The sequence below is a fragment of the Bactrocera dorsalis genome, chromosome 1, assembly GCF_023373825.1.
Source record: "Bactrocera dorsalis isolate Fly_Bdor chromosome 1, ASM2337382v1, whole genome shotgun sequence".
In the NCBI taxonomy this organism is placed as follows: domain Eukaryota; kingdom Metazoa; phylum Arthropoda; class Insecta; order Diptera; family Tephritidae; genus Bactrocera; species Bactrocera dorsalis.
Window position 1 is genome coordinate 103,676,393 of NC_064303.1, and position 19,265 is coordinate 103,695,657.

Here is a 19,265-nt window from a genome sequence, read left to right on the forward strand (position 1 = left end):
TTTTTTAATATTTTTCACGTTTAGGCAAATCTAATAATTTTAACACATTTTTTCCAACTTAATTTTATATTTTTTAGCGTTCCCCCAAATTAACGCATTCGTAAATATTTATTAATTTATTAATTTAATAATTTAGGTATTTACTTCTTTTTTGTTATTACTTGTTTTTGCTATTATAATATTTTTTTAATTCCTATAATATTGCATGTTTTTAAATAATTCAGTCAATTAAATTTTTTATACATATTGCATGTTTTTTTAAATTATTTTTTATGTACATAATTTAACATTATTATTTCTATTTTTTCTACATATTTGCTTTCGTAGTTGATTCAAAATTAAACAGCTTTCTTTCCTTCTGTTATGAGACTATCTAATGAACAAATTCAAGATTAACAAGTCACTAAAAATTTTCGAAATAGGAATTAAGCAAGAAAAATAGTGTTATTGGCTGAATATAAGTTCACGCAAAATTGTGTAAAAATAACCGCTACCAACAATCAAGTTATGAATGCAAGTTTAAGGTAAGACATGCTTAAATAATCATATTTTTGAATATTTAAACAAAACGAGCTTTAAATGCTAAACAAAATTTGCATACTGCATTGCCGCCATTATTGCAATTGTGGCATGCAACAAGAGCTTTTCACCACCAGCCTTTCAAAACTACCAGCTGCCATCAAAACCTCCCCTTTTTACTTGCTCCTACTTACGCTCTTCGCGTTTAGAGGCGCATTTTGAGTGTTTCGAAATTGGAAAAGCTCAAATACTCGTCGCTTTGTCTCCCACAGCCATTTTCGTGGTGTCTCAGTTGAGTAAAGGATATACGCGCGTGCGGTTGTTGCTGCCATTAATAGACGCTGCAGCGCTCTAATTAAAACCATAAGTCAAAACTGTCAAAAAAAGTGTGATTTTTTTTTGTAAATTGCCATTTTATAAAATCTACAGCAATTGTACGGCTGCAAAAATATTATATATACACATTGTCTAAAAATGTTTGGTGTTGCGTTGTGTGCAAAGCATGTGCGTGCGTGTGAGTTGTGTGCATACTTATAGGCGTTGTATGAAATTCCTAAGCAACAATTAGACGAGTCGTACAAAAAAAAAAACTAAAAATGAATTGTGAATTCAATATCTACGCGTAAAACTACGAAAGCAGACATTTTGCAGCGAGTGCGCGATTTCGAAACGGCAGCGAAAAGCAAATGCAGAGAGCAAGTAAAAATTGTGCCATACAAAATTTAATTAAATGAAGTATTAAAAGGTGTAACGCAAAACAGCTTGTGAGCGTAAGTACGTGCGTGCGTATGTGTGTGCCCGTCTAATAATTCTCTATATGCGCGCAGACATGCTGCGGCGAGTGCTGCTGCTGCTTTCAACCGCTTGGCACCTTAATCAAGTTAGTTAGTTGGCTGTGGCAGTCGTCGTGACTCGTACAATAGAGACGCTGCACAAACTTAAGAAGCTAAATGTTGCGCGTCTAACTTCGACGCGTACCACACATGTCTTAACCACGTCCTGAAGCCGTGCGGTGTACATAATTCGAAGTTTATGCGCTCATCCTTGGCGTTCGTTCGAAATTTCGTGCTGTGCCGCGTGCCTTGTAAGTCGCGCGCTCGTTGTTGCTTCGTGCATGCCGTCCGGCAGCGACCGGTACACGTTTACCACCTCGACTGAGCACTTTCCGCTTCAACGCTGTTCTTGTCTATCGTTAATGCATTATTCGCGCTGTATATGTTTGTGTGTGTATGTATAGACGAAAGCATATAACACAACGCGCGTGTGTCTTCCTAACTTCAGGCAAGCTTAAGCTTATGCTGTCTGTGTTGTGTTCGTACGCAAGTCCTTTTCACCACACTCGCGTTTCAACTCTCCATTCGCTAAAGCTTCAGACGGTCGTCTCTTATCGTTGGTTTTTTGCTGCCAAGGTGAAGTTTGCTGACTGGCGTGTTACCCACACACTCGCACACGCAAATACCAGTCTATAAAAATCTCTGTGCATACATATGTACATACAAACATATATTAGTGTATGTGCTTGTGGTTATGCGCGTAAAGCGCAAAGTCATACAACCGGATATAAGCGTGCGTATAACCGGCTTTATTGGCCTATCGGATGTGTGGACTTGAGGAAGTGTAGAAGATGCATAATCCCCTCTGTGTATGAATCCCGTTTGCCAACTGTGTTTAGTTAAACGTAGAGTGAGAAATATCGTAAATAATTAAATTTTCTGTGTGAATCCTAAAAGTATGCAATTGTTTTGCCACGAAATTCTCCGAATACACACAAAAAGTTCCACGTTCACTGAAAATGTTTTCTACTCTAAAGTATTCAATTAGTGCGTGAAATTAAATTCGTTTTTTAAATCCATACATACATACATATATACTCATATTTAATAATCAACAATTGTGTAAACATCTACCGAAAAATTAAGTTACTTACTTCCATAAATGCACACAGAGCACAAGGCGCAAGTGTGAGCGCGCATATGGTTGTGTGGTGGTTTTCTAAGCGTTTAAAAAACGAAAGGTAGGATTTGTATATGTATGTTCGGGCATTTAATGACAATTACGGAACATCGAATTTTTATATTTTTAATTCGAACACTATTCCTGTTCGAAACTGCGATTGTTGTGCCTTAAAACATTTAGAGTATATGTATGCAAAAATATATGCAAAACAAGAAAAATCGTTAACTTCGGCTACACCGAAGCTATAAAACTCTTTACAGGTCCCTTTTTTAAAGCAATTATATTGGGTAGTCGAAAAAGTCTTTTCGTATTTCTAATCAAACTTCAACTTATTTTGTTTACATTTTATGAACCAAATATGTACCATTTTGGTCGACCACTTTTGCCAGCTTTCCGCTAGAGAGATTAAACTTTTCTGGTTTCTCGGCGAAAAACTGCGACAAGAAATATTCGCAGGCTTCTCTTGAAGCCAACTTTGCTCCATTGAGAGAGTTCTGCATTGACCGAAACAAATGGTAGTCCGTTGGTGCAAGTTCAGGACTATATGGTGGCCAGCCAAGCTCTCCCAGTTTTTGACGAGTCATCAAAAATGTGTGGAGTCTAGCCTTGTCCTGATGGAAGACGAAGCCCTTTCTTTTGATCAGTTCTGGCCGTCTTTTTCGATTGCTTGCTTCAATCTCATGAGTTGTTGACAGTACAATGTAGATGATGTAGTTCGACCAGGCTGGAGCAACTCATAGTGGGTGATCGCTTTCCAATCTCACCAAATTCTTAGCATAACCTTTCGAGGCATCAAACCAGGCTTTGCGACCATTTGTTGAGCTTCACCACGCTTGGACCATGATCTTTTTCGAACATTATTGTCGTATTTGATCCACTCGCTTCAGAAATGGTTCGATTTCATTTCGTTTCTGCAAAGAATCGCTGATGTTAATTCGGTCCAATAAATTTTTCACAGACAATTCATGTGGTACCCAAACATCGAGCTTCTTTGTGTAGCCAGTCTTTTTGAAATGGTTCAAAATCGTTTGTTGATGAATGTTAAGCGATGTCATGGCTGCTTATGTGGCGGTATTTTCCATAATTTCATTGACTTTTTTAACGAATGGAAGATATATAGTATACTATAGTAATCCGATCTGAACAATTTCTTCGGAGATTACATTGTTGCCTTAGAAAATAATATATACCAAATATGAATACAGAATATAGTATGAATACATCTTGTCAAATGTGAAAGTTTTCCATACAAGCTTTTGATTCCGATCGTTCAGTTTGTATGACAGCTATATGTTATAGTGGTCCGTTCCGACAAATGAGCAGCTTCTTGAAGAGAAAATGGCGTTTGCAAAATTTCAAAACGATATTTAAAAAACCGAGGGACTAGTTCCTATATATACAGACAGACAGACGGACATGGCTAAATCGACTCAGCTCGACATACTGATCATTTATATATATACTTTATAGGGTCTCCGACGCTTCCTTCTGGGTGTTACAAACTTCGTGACAAACTTAATATACCCTGTTCAGGGTATAAAAAAATAAGTTGAAGTTTGATTAGAAATACGAAAAGACTTTTTCGACTGCCAATACGCAGCCCTACCAACCAAGAAAAAAATGTACTTGCCTTCCTGCTAATATCACAAGAAAATTCAAAATCCGTAATTCTTTTTGTACAAGCCTCATGGTGTCGGTAGTAAATAAGAAGCATCGTTGCATTTAACATTTCTTCCTTTTCGCTCAAGTTCATCTATGTATCTCTGAAGCATAAGCATTCTACAAATTGCTAACCACTTCTTAATTACAAGAAAGCTTTCTTGTGTGCCTTAAGCTTGGTCTGATGCTGTGTGCGAGCATATATTTGCAATCTCCCCCGCTTACAGGCTTTTGATTGCGAAATTGCTGGGTGTTGATTTGTCTCTTCGTACCACTTTCTATCGCTTTAATGTGCCACAAATAGTTGACGAGTTTTTCGTGTTGGTATTTATTGGAATTTTATGGTTATTTCCATTTTTCAATATGCTGCTTTATAACGCCTCTCAAATATAAGTACATACATAAACACATTGAAAGTGGGGCTTATAAATATTTGTAGATGCCATATATATGTATGTATGTGTATATGTATATAGTATGTGCCTGTCAGCTTGACTGAGAGAGTTGTTGTTGTTTAATGGGAAAATGAAGTGGGGGATAAAGAAGCGAACAGCAAAAGTTCAGCAAAGCAATTATTGTACTGAGTCATGACGGAATGATTTATGGTCGCATAGGCATTTTTATAGCTTTTCAACGTCCAGTGGAGCGGGTCAACATATGCGTGGGCGTAAAGTTTTAATTGGAATTACTAGGACAACTTAGATTACGTATATAGTTTATATATAAATATATGTAATAATGCATATGTGTGTGTTTCAACTCAACCGGTATTTATACTGGGTTCTAAAAATAGTTTCCTAAAGGGTATGAATAGAGAAGGTACAATCTTCTAAAAGAGTGTACAACTGTTCACGTACGCCGATGACATCGATATAACTGGACAACCGCGTCGTCAGTTCTGCTTTTTTCCAGTTTGGACAAAGAAGCGAAGCAAATGGGTCTGGTAGTGAACTAGGTCAAGACGAAATGTCTCCTGTCATCAAACAAATAGTCGTCGCACACTGTTGACAGTCATAACTTCGAAGTCGTAGGTAATTTCGTCTATCTTGGAACCAGTATTAACACCAACAACATCGTCAGCCTCGAAATTCAATGCAGAATAGCTCTTGCCAACAGGTGCTGTTCTGGAATGAGTAGGAAGAGTAAAGCCCTCTCTCGACGAACAAAGACAAAACTCAACAAGTCACTCGTTATTCCCGTCCTGCTATATTGTGCAGAGACATGGACCATGACAAAATCTGATGAGATGAGGTTGCGAGTTTTCAAGATAAAGGTTCTGCGGAAGATTTATGGTCCTTTGCGCATTACAAACGGCGAATACCGCAGTGGATGGACATAATTCAGCGCATTAAAGAAAGCACTCCAACTCTGAGCAGCAGTATCCGCCGGGGCGCTTGCATTTGGGGCATCGACGCTATGCAACTTCTCCTTTTTTGACCTTTCGGACCTAAAACCGTGCTGTCTGGGGGAGAGTCCGTCAGCTTCATTGATAGCCGCTTCTAATCTAGGTTTAAGTAGTCTTTCATAGAGCTTTCTCGCTGTGTCTAACATGCATAGTGGCAAGCTGGGATCCCTTTTTCGCTTGCTGATTAGAACAAGTCGGTGTTTCTTCCAAATTCCAGGAAACATTCCAGCTTCGAGGCGGGCGTTGCACATGTTTAAGAGTACTGCGTTTTGTTCTGCGGCGACTGTTTGGAGTATTTCTGCTGAGATCCCGTCCGAGCCGAGCGATTTGTTAGTTTTGAGCTTGCTAGCGGCCAGTTTTTTCGTGCAAGGGAAAGAGTGCCATCCATTTTGGCAGCGTTTAAGTCAGGTGGCTTGGTTCGAGCTCTGAGTTTCCTCATAACTATTTTGTACCCGAGTCCCCAGGTATTTTTTCAACATCCTCGCGTAGTCTCTTCCATTTTTCTTTTTTTCTTGCCTCGATGGCATGCTTAAGGTCCTCTTTCGCCGCTTGATATTGTTTCGACTTCTTCGGGTGCTGCTCCCCTTGGCCTAGATCTTGTTTATGATCTACGAAAACGAAGACATGTGCTTCTAAGTTGAGCAATATTTCCTGTCCACCAGTAAATTGCCGCTTAATTTTTCTGTACGAAGATTTGGTATTGATTTGTGGCTGGCTCGCGTTATAAAGGGTGGGCCATCTAACGTTTTAAATTTGAATTATCTATATTTCGACATTGGAAACGTCAAATACCATTCGGAAAGTGACAGATATTCAGTAAAAAGTCTAAAATTTACGAAATGGGTCGCTATTCACTAGAAGAAAACTGGGAAATATTGAAAACTTTTCGTTTAACTGAGGATGGTCAATTTTACCGAAAAATCATCTTTTCGGACGAGGCTCATTTCCACCTCGATGGTTACGTTAACAAGCAGAATTGTCGCATTTGGGGCACAGAAAACCCGCACGTAATCGTCGAGAAGCCAATGCACCCAGCACGAATCACTGTATGGTGCGGATTTTGGTCTGGTGGAATCATCGGCCCATTTTTCTTTGAAAATGAAGAAGGAACCGTAACCATCAATGGTGAGCGATATCGCGCAATGTTAACAGAATTTTTCTTCAAGCAAATTGGAAATATTTGGTTCCAGCAGAACGGTTCTACGTGCCATACAGCAAACGCGACACTCAATCTTTTACGCCCCATCTTCGAAATTTAAAATTTTATACCCACCCTATACAAAGCATAGTGTATCTGACAATTTTCAGAGAGCTACTAAGCGAGGCCTGCTCGTCTATTTCCGAAAGGATGTGATCGTTGCCATTGTACTCTTATAGGACTCTCCATCTCTTTATTGTGCCTGTCATGCGTTTTGATGCTAAGGTAATGTCTGGTGTAGCTTCCTCGCATCCCGATTTTCTGAAAGTGGTTGCGTCCCCGTATTAAGCACAATTAAAACAAGCCACGTAATCATTTCTAGAATGCGCTTTCTTTCCTCTGGAATCAGCGTTTGGCATGCCCTACTCTATGGTTTTCGAATTTAGTTCTCTGGCGATAATAATTTGGCCTTCTGTAGTCATGGCTGTATCTTCTAGTTAAACTGTCGAGCTTTTCTTGGAATTCGTGTATGCTGTCGCTTGTCGTCAAGTACCAGCTAATTATTGTAAAAAGGTCGTATCTGGTGCATACCTGTTGTTGTTCCCTTTATGTATAATGACAGAATGACTTTCAGATTCCGTCCGATTTTCTCCAACACCGTCTGGGAGAGTAGAGCGTCAGCAGCCTTGCATCTATGCTTATTGGCCTTTAGAGTATTATTTTATTGTGATAATTCCTATATACCACACATTTTGCGTAGCCCAGAATATGGTTGACCTCTGCCTTGAGGATTATTGTATATGTATAACAGGTATACAATTTGAATGTCATTGAATGAGGCGTTCAAAATTTAAAATTGTAAATTTTTGTTATTTAATGAAAGTATTCATATGCATAAATATATGTATGTATATAATCCATACGTAAAATATTTCTACACACAAATGAAAACTTGTTGCTACATACATATGTATGTACAATATGCATGTGCATATAAGTTATTCACCTTTTACCATGACTATTTTGCACAGACTAAGTGATGTTTGTGGACGTCGTCGCTTAAATATGCAAATATTTCAAATTCATATACTATATGAATGTATGTGTGTACTCGTACATGCAAATGAGTCGTGCCATAAAATGTTTAAGTGCAGCGTGTGGAAAAAGTAAAAAGTTTTTGGGGTTCAGCTGCATATATGAGTATTCACGTATTAAACAACACTGTTTTTCAATTCTAGAGAAATTTAAAAAGTCTCAAATTTACTTTCATTTCCAAAGACCCTCTAATGTTTATTAGTAAAATATCCTAAATAAGATTGTGAAAGTACTAATAGCAGATATATATTATTTTTACATGCTTTATTCCACGAAAGGTGTGAAAACAGGAGCAAATTCATCCATTTTCAGGTTGGTTGGTCCTCTGGAAGAAGGATGTACATATTGTATATCATATTTTAGTCTTTTCCTAGCCCCTATACAACGTTTTTATTAATTTTTCAATTAACTTTAAAACAGGGTACTTCAGTTTAGGCCTAGTAGGCCTACATACATACATACATATATATAGATATATGTATATGCACATCAGTAAATAATGAATCTGAAATTTTAAAGTGATACCTTTACTACACATCCAAACCAATAAACGTTAGACACTCACTAAGAAACATGTGTAGCAACATTCTCACGCGTTTAATCTCAGTTCTTCATGTTGCACTCGATTTTATTTCTTTGCCAGTTTGCCTTACATGCGTAATTTTATTATTATTACAACGTGTTGGTCTCATATACTCACATATTGTGTTTGTGATTTTCCTTTGATACTCATATTTGCGAATATACTTAGTTCCGCCTTCTTCTAGTAGTTCACATTCCTGTGGAGCAGAAGCGTGACTGCCGCGTAACGTGTCGGATATAAAAACACACTTGTATATACACATATACACAGATTATTGCCAACACACACAAGAGTACATATGTATGTACATGTGCAGGGAAATGATTACAATATTTCCCGTGATTCAGTGCGTCTGGCAGCGCCTTCCTATTAACCTCGTCTCATATACATATGTACATTTGTATATAAATATATGTAAATGGCATGTCGACGCAGGTGAGATAACCGTTTCATAATGCTAATATGCCTGAATCTAGGTTGTAACCCGTATTTGCGTATTTTATTTCATTTTTTTTTTTTTTGCTTGGCTCCACTCATTTTTATGTCTGTTTGCGGGTGTCCTTTGCTAAGTGGTTGTCCATTCAAGTGTTTGATCAGTTTTATTACAATCCTTTTACCAATATTATTGCTCAAAGTAATTTATACAATTCTATCCTAAGCGTGTACGTGTTCACGTTATATATGTATGTGGTCCATATACGATTAGTGCTTTATTGCAAATTGGATTTCAAAATTTTATTTGATTTCCTAAGATTTTTTTGCTTATATAAGCTTGTATTCATTTTCAGGTTTAAAATATGGTATGATGGACTTCTGATGCAATCCAACAAATGGTTAGGTTAGGTTAGGTTAGATGGCTGATCGAAGATCGCACGTGGACTGGTATATTTAGTCTTTCGTGAAGCCATAGAAAAGAAGAACTACTGTGTTCGGATAAATAGATTAGCAAAACGCTCAGTAGCCAATATAAATTTGCATAAAAGGTTAATTTCAATTCCCGCCAGTTCTGTGTGATGTCTCAAGGTATGTGTGTTTAAGTCAGCCATTTAATCGCGACAATGACTATTCTCAACAAACCATAAAGATATTGGAACCTTATATTTTATCTTCGGAGCCTGAGCAGGAATAGTTGGAATATCGCTTAGAATTTTAGCTCGAGCTGAACTAGGACATCCCGGGGCATCTTGACCTCCTAAACGCGGGACAGCCAAGAAGGTAGTATTGAGTTGTTTCCACCGGCGAAGGAGCCGCCAGAGTTCGGTTTCGACTCCATGAGCTAAGGTATGAAGTGCTGGGACTGCCGAGGTTTAAAGACGACTTCAACAGAATAAAATATACATACTATATACAAATGATCATCATAATGAGCTGAGACGATTTATACACGAACGGTCTGTCTGTATATATACGAACTAGTCCCTCAGTTTTTGAGATATACTTCTGAAATTTTGCATCAGTCTTTGTAAAGGATATAATTTCGGTTGCACCGTTGTGTAGTGTGGAAGAATTCGGATTAGTCAGCTTCAGCACGTAAAGTTTTAAGTCGTTTTTCTCAAAACAGTTTTTTTCAAATCGAGCGACGATGACTATAGCAAGTATCCACTTGAAATTTAACTGTGGCTTTATAGGAACATTATCCAGTAAACTACGACTTTTTTTACTTTTTGACAGTTTTTCGCTAGAGACATTATTCCATCAGTGTAAAACTTTTCTTGTTTCTTAGAGAAAAACTGCGACAAGTAATTTTCCCAGACTTTTCTTGAAGCCAACTTTACTCCATTAAGGGAGTTCTGCATTGACCGAAACAAATGGTAGTCCAAGGTACATGGTCAGGGCTATATGATGGATGGTGAAACTGCCCAGCCAAGCTCTCCCAGTTTTTGCCGAGTCATCAAAGATCAAAGTGTGGCCTAGCGTTGTCCTGATGGAAGACGAGCTCTTTTTGTTGATCAGTTTTGGCCGTTTTTTCGTTTGCTTGCTTCAATCTCATCAGCTGTTGACAGTAAAATGTCCAATCAATCTTTCAACCAGGCTGGAATAGCTCATAGTGGATTATTCCTTTCCAATCCCACCAAATACTCAGCATAACTATTCGCGGCATCAGTCCTGGTTTAGCAATCATTTGTTGAGCTTTACCACACTTGGACCGTGATCTTTTTTTGCTCATTATTGTCGTATTTGATCCACTTTTCGTCTCCTGTTACCATTCGCTTCAGAAATGTTTCAATTTAATATCGTTTCAGCAAAAAGTCGCAGATATTACTTCGGTCCATGAAATTTTTCACAGACAATTCATGTGGTACCCAAACATCGATCTTCATTTTGTAGCCAGCCTTTTTTAAATTGTTCAAAAAGATGAATGTTAAGTTCCTTAGCGATGTCGTGGCTGCTTATGTGACGGTCCTGGTCAAACTTTTCCATAATTTCAGAGATTATTATATTTCAACTATAGGTCGACCAGATCGAGGTGCACCTTTCACATCGAAATTTTCAGAACAGAAGCGAGCGAAGCATTGTTGTGGTACACGAACTAATATAGTCTTCGTAAACTTCACAAATTTCATTGGTGGCTTTCTTATCATTTTTATACAAATATTCCAAAATATAGCGAATTTCTTCATTATTTTCACTACTTTTTGACAGCTGTAACTTTTTTTCAACTTACCCGAATGTAATTTTTTTATGGTTTAATGAAGCTTAAAATCTTACCTTTTTTCGACTACGCAATAGAAATATTTACAATTTCATCATGGAAATATACGCAAGAACAACGATTTCAAATTATTCAGTTTATTTATATTCGTCGAACTGAAAATTTCGAGCGTACCTTTTCTTTACATAAATAATGTTCAAGTGGTAATAAGATAAGGAACAAGTGTTGCTGAAGACCGCAATTTGTCGATACCAAGACGTTCTCAAGAATTGGGACTGTCTCAAACCACAGTCTGGCGGATTTTGAGAGAGGATTTGGGCTTGTATCCATACAAAATTGTTCTCACTATAGAACTGAAGACATTAATCCGTCGTCAATGTCATGAATTTGCTGATTTAGCTTTGTAAAGACTTGAAAACGATGAGGAGTTTTTTTAAGAAAATCATCTTCTCCGGTAAGGCTCACTTTCATCTGAGTGGCGCGGTAAATAAACAAAACTATCGATTCTGTTGCGAAGAAAATGTGTAAATTATTCATGAACATTCATGGCATTCACCTAAATTGACAACTGAATCTTTTCAGTCCGTCCGTTATGCGCACACATCAGACGAAAAGCTTTATGTATGGGTGTGTGTGTGAGGCGGAAAATTTCAATAGACGAAAATATTATCGACGAGAATTTCTACACTGACGCTGTTGCTTCACTGGTGGCGCGCTGTGTGAGATACTTATTGTGGCACGCTCTTGCCCTGCCTATGTTTAAGACTTAGACGGCGAGGAAAAATGTGTCAGCGCCTTTAGCTTATAGATTTTCTTAGAACTTTCTGTTTTCTTCAAACTTATTTTTTTCCTTATTTTGTGCCGTCAAACCCCAACTACTAAATTTTCCATGTGAATGCGCATTAATGAGCTACAAATTGTGTGTGGCAGTCTGAGTGTGTTGGAGTGTGTGTTTGTGTACGAGTGGACAAAAACCAGCGTGCGATTGTTTGAGCTCTTGGTATTAGTCTTCTTATTATTGTTGTTGCTTATTCAGTTAAATATTCTTTATTGACTTTGGTAGATAATTTGGGAGCTCCAATGTCGCCGCGTTTCGCAGATGCATTTTTAAGATGAGCATAGCGTTATCGGCAATAGCAGTCGCCGCAGGACACCTAATCTTTTCTATTATCATATACTGAGTTTGAATGGAATTTGCCGAAAATAGTATTAGCTATAGAAAAGTATATATGTGTGTGCAAACGTATAACGATATTATTTTTTATATACATATGTATATGTATGAGCAAATTTGTCAAGTAACACAAAATATATCGAAATAAACTTAGCACAAATAGTGCCTTTAACTTGTGCCAACTCTCATCTAAAAAAGCTTGGAATCGGACTATATTCTTTCTAGCCCTGCTCTAGTCATTTCCTGCAGTCTTCTCGTTCTGTCAGCCCATGTGTCGCCACCAGACAGTGTCAAGTTAGTAGTCCCATCATGTTCTTACCATCGGGTTTTGACTTTTTTCTACCATGCTTCAGTCGAAATCGTTTTATAGACAATGCATCGGTTTCCCAGTGTAGATCACGTTTTTGGTTGTTAGCCGTACACCATCCTTGGTAATCTCGTCCATTATTTCATTGCCCTCGATGACTTTGTGTCTTAGCATCCAGTAGAAGTGAAGTTCTTGCTTTCAACACTTTCCACTGCCGCGCTGCTTTCCAATACACTTCTGGCCAATATGCGATATAAGGTTACTGCCTTGATTGCTGCTTGGCTGTCTACGTAGATGTTGACTCTAGAATTGCCTGCAAGCTTGTCTTATGCATAACACTGGACAGGATAATCGCCTACCAATCATCCATTTTCGAGCCATTCGTATAGATGTTTAGAGTATTGCGCACAGACAGTCGCCAGTTTGTGCCGAGCATCTGCCTACATGCATATAAAGCATCGCTAGCTTTCCCCACTATTTCTTCTACGTTGTGCTTTCACAGCAGTTTGCTGTCCAAGATTACCCCAAGGTACTTTGTGCGGTCCTTGAGAGAGAGTTGTGTCCCATTTATCTTAGGGAACCTCCAAAGAGGAATTTTATGATTGTGAAAACTAGTAGATCCGTTTTCTCCGGGTTCAACCCCAGACATTTTAGAGTTGTTTCATTCTGCTCTTATCCGTCTAGAGGTCAAAAGGCTTTTGATCCAGCGTTATATAGCAGCATGAACACTTATTGACTGGATAGTTTCCGTATTCCATATTTTCCTTTCCCTTTCTTGTCAATTCACTTACATGCTGGTAGATAGCTATACATAAGCACTGCACTTATTGCTTGACTTAGTAAGCACTAGATATCAATAGTTGACGGCGAAATCAATGAGTATTTAGAACATATAAAAACACCATTAAATTTTATGTCCGACAAGATGGAGTCAACACAGTCTTACTCCGCACAGCTTGTGGCTTTGGCTATCATCGCTAACACCATCATCATTCACACCACCAACTGCCATCAACTAAAACACAACAAAAAATATATTAACGTCCGACAATGCTGTGAATTCAATTTTGCTTTTTATTTCAATATTTGGGGTTTTTACTATTATTTTACTGCTATATTATACTATATTATCCGGTGGTGAGTGATTCACTGCGCGCAAGTATAAGAAAACGAAAAAGAAATGTCGAGGAAACATAAGAAACACAGCAACACTTGACGACGCCAACGCTTTTTAACCAAATCCCGATTGCAGCTGAAATAGACACGTTCCAATGACTAGCATTACGAGCATTACACTGCTGCAATGCAGCAAGAAATGTAACAAATAATGTTAAGTACTTGAAACAATAAAAATAACAAATGAAAGAGGGAGCGTAAAACGAATTCACACATTATATAGGGTGTTTATTTTAGACATGTGGTTTTCAATAATGTTACGACAAGAACTCGGCTCTAATATAAAGATAAGAGTTTGTATTATGTTTTAAAAATGATTTTGGGCAAGTTACTGCCGCGCCCAGCTCGAATAAATCCCAACTGAGGGTCCCAATTTTTTGCAGCTTTTGGGGCCGAAAGTCATTTACTCGTACAACGCGCCTAATATTTTCTTCAATGGCGTCAGTGATCTCGGGGTTATCAGGCGTAGGCAAGTGGGTTCACATAACCCCACCTCCAGCGGGCTTGGAGGCCACGCCATAAACCCACTACACGAGAAAAGCGTTCATCAAAAGATTTCTTCAATAAATTGATTATTTCCTGGTTATATGGCATGTAGCGTCGTCTTGCTGGAACCGCAAGTCATTTATCATGGTTCTATAGCTTCCTCAATTGATTGTAACATTATGGCCGGTTACATTTTTTACCAAACAGTGACTTTTGGAGGCTGGTCATCTAGTCTTAGGTCAATTCACTGAACGTGTGAAGCGCTTGATGGTGTCTCGGTTTCAATTTTTGTACAAGTTAACTTTTTTAAACTCGCAAACCAAGATCTTTATGCAAAATCGTCCATAATATGAATGAGCACAACTCCTATAGGTGGTGTTGGATGGACTCATTCGGGTCTTCTTCTTACTCTGCTCTACTGTAGAAAAAAGCGTTTTCGGTGCGCACTGTACGCCATCTCTGAGTATACGCATTATTTGCAAGAGTAAAAATGGAACCGAAACCGATCCATTATTCCTTGAATTACCAACTCTGCTGGACGATTATGTCGACCGATGTTGAGGGCGATGCGTTGTACAAGCCGAAACATTATTTTGGTAATAAATTTACCCGATTTGAAAACAATGTTTCACAGTAAATCTATTCTTATAAAATGGCTAACCAAACTGAGTATAAATCAAGGAACCGTTTTCAAGAAGATTAACACCGAAAAGAAGTATTGCCTCATTGAAAAGGCACATCTAAAAAACACCCGTTAAGTACCAGCGTAGATGCTTAAGAATGTATTATTATTTTACTTCATTCACTTAAAATTTGTGGTACTGCCGGGCAGTACTTCGTAATAAATAAGTACCAGTGCAAATAAATCAAGCATTGTGTTATTCATACATTAATCTTTCTTAACATAAATTATGTCAAAATAGTTTTAACAAGAAGGCAGAAGACGTTTTTTGAATCCCTCTTAGAAGAATACCAAAAACGAATAATAGGAAATTATGATCATCCCAAAGACCTAAAAATTTAAATTTATTTCCCTTGACAAATCTTCTTCGTAATTATTGGCGCAATCACCGCTTGCTATTGTAGCCAGGTCCTTCTCCACCTGGTCTTTCCAACGGAGTGGAGGTCTTCCTCCTTGACGATGGGCTTTAATCTTTCACACAGCACCCTCGATATAACTTTATATGCGATAGTTGGCGTAGACTGTGAGGTCTCCCTTTTTGTGGATTGGCCACATATACTAATCTATCAATTCTTTGGCGAAAGTACACAGGGAATGATGAGTGAAAACTGAGAGAGCAAGAGAAAATCAACAAGAAAGTAGCTCTGTTGAAAGTTGTTGGAGACCGCTTCGGTCCATAGTTAATACTACAGAGGCACATTAATAAATTTTTTGTTTGAAAATTTAAGGTATGACTAAAAAGTTGTTGATTTCAAGTGTATAAGATAACTTTTCCTGGAACAATTATAATAATTATTTTTTTCTGGCTTTTACTTGATGTTGACAATCAACCAGCTCGGAATAGCAATTTGGTAAACTAATTTTTTGAATGAAAATTATTATAACCATATATTAGGAGTTTTTTTTTAATAATTTATCCACTTCTTACGGATTTCTACAACCACATTTACACAATCGTACCTACGCAGCTGAGCCAAGGTTGCTTATGTAGTTAGAGTGGTTGTCTCACGATGCATCTAATCCTTCGGGAGAGCTATTGTGACCAAGGTTGCTTAAAGGTCACATTAGAAATATGTACAAAAAAATTTCACTAATTGCGATTTCAGCAAAGTAAGGCTTATAAATGTTGACTAAATAATTATATCTGATATCTAACCAACTTATGAATCTACCTGTAAAACAACTACTGCCTCTCGCAGGCATTTTCATTGAATTAAATTGTAGCATGCCATTGCGTATGAGTAACATTTCAAGTTGGTGTAAAAGAGATAAATTTATTTTGGTCTTATAATGGGCGGGCAAATGCGAATAATTCACGCTTGAAGAGACAAAAATAAAGGCAGATTATACAGAAGGCAAGAAATTTGTACTTCATATACAAATACATGAGCATATGTATAAATATTCCAATATACGTATATATGTATATAATCTTACATAAATAATATATAACTTATTTTATCATCTATATTTTATATTTGCCTGCTTTCATAGCAATAATTCAACCGCCATATCATCATATCATAATAAGAAAGAATCCTTAACTCTCATGGGAAACCTTTCACATACATAAATTTTCTTTATTTGCTTGTGGCAGCTTCTTCGTGTAGACTTTCCTTTAGCTTGTGTTTATAACCTGATGTTACGCTCTGTTGCCCTCTTCAAACTGTCAAAATTTTAATGAAAAACATACAAACATGCGATAAATGCACAGAATGTGAATTGTTGTTAGGTAATGTTGAGTAACAGTATCAAACCTTTTGTGACTACCAAATAATTCATATTTGATTACTTCAGGCAGAAGGTTTCTTTGAAAACGAATCGATATTTTTGCGATTTTTATTTTTGGCAATTTGTGTGAATTGAAGCAAATTAACCGTTATGGATGATTTAAATAGATGTTTATGGTTGTGTATAAAATATTGCTTTTGCTGCATACCTGTGTGTATTGACAGGTGTAATTTGGATATATGTATGTATACTAAGGTATATACAATAGGTATAGTATAAAACAAATATAGGCAAGTGAGAAAAATATTTTCTTGTGCATAAATAAATTCCGAGAGCATAATAATTTTTTATATATGACCAAACACGATAAATTACCAAGAAGTGTGTAATCTCCAGAAGGAAACGTCGGAGATCGTACAAAGTAAATATCTTCACCTAAAATGCAAAATACCGTAACACCACAACGATATAACAGAAACTCATATTCAAACATACATACATACTCACTCATATTCAAACAAAATTTGAGTTTTGGTTATAAAATAGCTATATATCTGTTATATATTGGTTATATATGATATATAAGCGCGAACTAGTCGCTCAGTTTTTGAGATATCGATCTGAAATTTGGCTTAAGCTCTTTTCTCCCCAAGCTGCGGCTCATTTGTAGAAACCACCGCTAACGGAACAATATAGCATATAGCTGCCATACAAACTGACTGCTAAAAAATTAGTTTTTGTATTTATTTTACCCGATATCTTCATGAAATTTTACATGGATTATTTTCCAAGACAACTGTGCAATTTCCGACCATATCGTTCAGATTGTACCACTATAGCATATAGCTGCCATACAAACTGAATGATCAAGACCAAGGTTTTTTTATGGAAATCTTCGTTTTTTTTTGGAAGGATATAGCTTCAGCGCAATAATTCAATAATTCTCGCTATAGAAAGTCCCAAGTAGTCTCCAACTCTAAGTCGCCACACAATGAAACCATTGCAATCCAAAATAAGATCACTTTTCATAGTTATATATACATATATAATTTTACTCCTCCACACAGCCTTCGACATAGTGACTTCGACGGCATTGCCGTCGTCTTAACCCATCTGCCTTTGGCATTTTAATGCGTTTTAAAACGCTTCATTTTCACATTTCTCAATTGGCGTACGCCCACTCACTTATATATTTGCCACTCTTGAGCGTTTACACAGTGAACGCATTAAAGTGAAGCATGCCAAGTACTTTCTATATGTATGTATTTACTTTTGTTTTTGTTGTCATTTTATACATTCTTCATTGTCGCTTTTAACACATTTCTCTTGTGATACTTTGATTTCAATGTTGGCTTGTGGGTGACTGTGTGGCCGTCTGTATTTGATAGCTTCTCAATTTTCATTTTTATTTCGTACTTTTTGGCCTTCGTTTTCGGTTTACATATCAAGCTCGTTCAGTGCTTGCAGCTACTTTGTGCTTGTGCTGAATCTGTCATGCAAGTGATATCATAAAATTCGCCTTTGGTCACATATCTATTAGTAGGGGAGCCCGGAGTGCTAAATTTGCAGTTACTGGAGCGTCATGGAGACTTAGTAGATTGTCAAGATAACGTTTAAAAAAGAAGAAAGTCTAGGTGAAGTTTTCCATTTTAGTGGGGAGAAGAGCGGGAAATTGGTGTCAAAAATGTAAAAAAAAACAGTCACATGAAAATACTCAAGCGCGTCAGTCATTTATGGTATATACGCGCATTGTATTTCTGATAATCGATATATATTAATCTGACAATCAAGTCAGGGTTGAAGGCCGTAATGACAGGTTAAAAAAAAAAAAAAAATTTAGTTACTCGAGCGCGTCAGATTTTCTAAGCGAATGTTAATGAACCTCTAAAAAGTGTACCATTTAATATTCTGACAATTTCGACGTGGACAAAAGTCATTTATTGATTTTAAAACTTGTAAAAAAAAAAGGTGACCTTGAGATACTCGAGCGCGTCAGATTTTTATACAGTGGGATGAACTTGATGTCAGAGTCTTCCCAAAAGATAATCTGACAATTATATAGAGGCATATCGTTAATCTGACGATTTAAAAGTGGAAGAATTCTGTTTGGTTCTTGTTTTTGTTACAGGATGTAATAAAAACAGTGTATACATATACATATGTACATATATGTATACAATATTATATGTATTATGTATATTGTATACATATACATATGTATATGTATAGGAAATTGAATAATTTATTAATATGAAAATAGATCTAAATATTAATAAAAAAAAAATTTAGAGTTTGTGGAATAAACTTTTTTCTTCATACGTTTCTTCGCCACAGTAAACACATTTGACACTAACGTCACTCATTTTTACAATGGATGTAAAACTGATCGCTGTAAACGAACGAAACAAACAAAAGTGTCAAGCGTTTACTAACAACAACCACGCTATGGTGATTAGTACGCTTGACCTTTTATCGACGATTTTACCTGTATCGCCCCACGCAAATTGTCAGATTATATGATTTTCGTGATTCTGACAGAATTACCTTTAAAATGAAAAAAAAATCTATCGCGCTCGAGTATTTCAAGGTGACGTTTTTTTTTTACAGATTTGTCACCCTGCTATTTCTCTAAGCCACCCTCAAACTGTCAGAATATTGAAATATACACTTGTCTTCATGCATTTAACATACCATCTCTTAA

At 37.0% G+C, this 19,265-nt stretch overlaps 1 protein-coding gene across 7 annotated transcripts in view; it reads left to right on the forward strand.

Annotated features, from left to right (window-relative positions):
• The first annotated feature begins 372 nt into the window (after nucleotides 1–372).
• The window catches only part of LOC105231264 (uncharacterized), a 109,099-nt gene continuing 90,206 nt past the window's right edge, over nucleotides 373–19,265 (forward strand). For 4 of the 7 annotated variants that reach the window (XM_049448448.1, XM_049448455.1, XM_049448460.1 and 1 more), the window contains exon 1: nucleotides 374–2,533. The gene's annotated coding sequence lies outside the window, so the exon portion shown is untranslated. Of the gene's footprint in view, nucleotides 2,534–19,265 lie in introns of all 7 variants that reach the window. The other 3 variants (XM_049448452.1, XM_049448471.1, XM_049448476.1) reach the window with 3 other exon arrangements.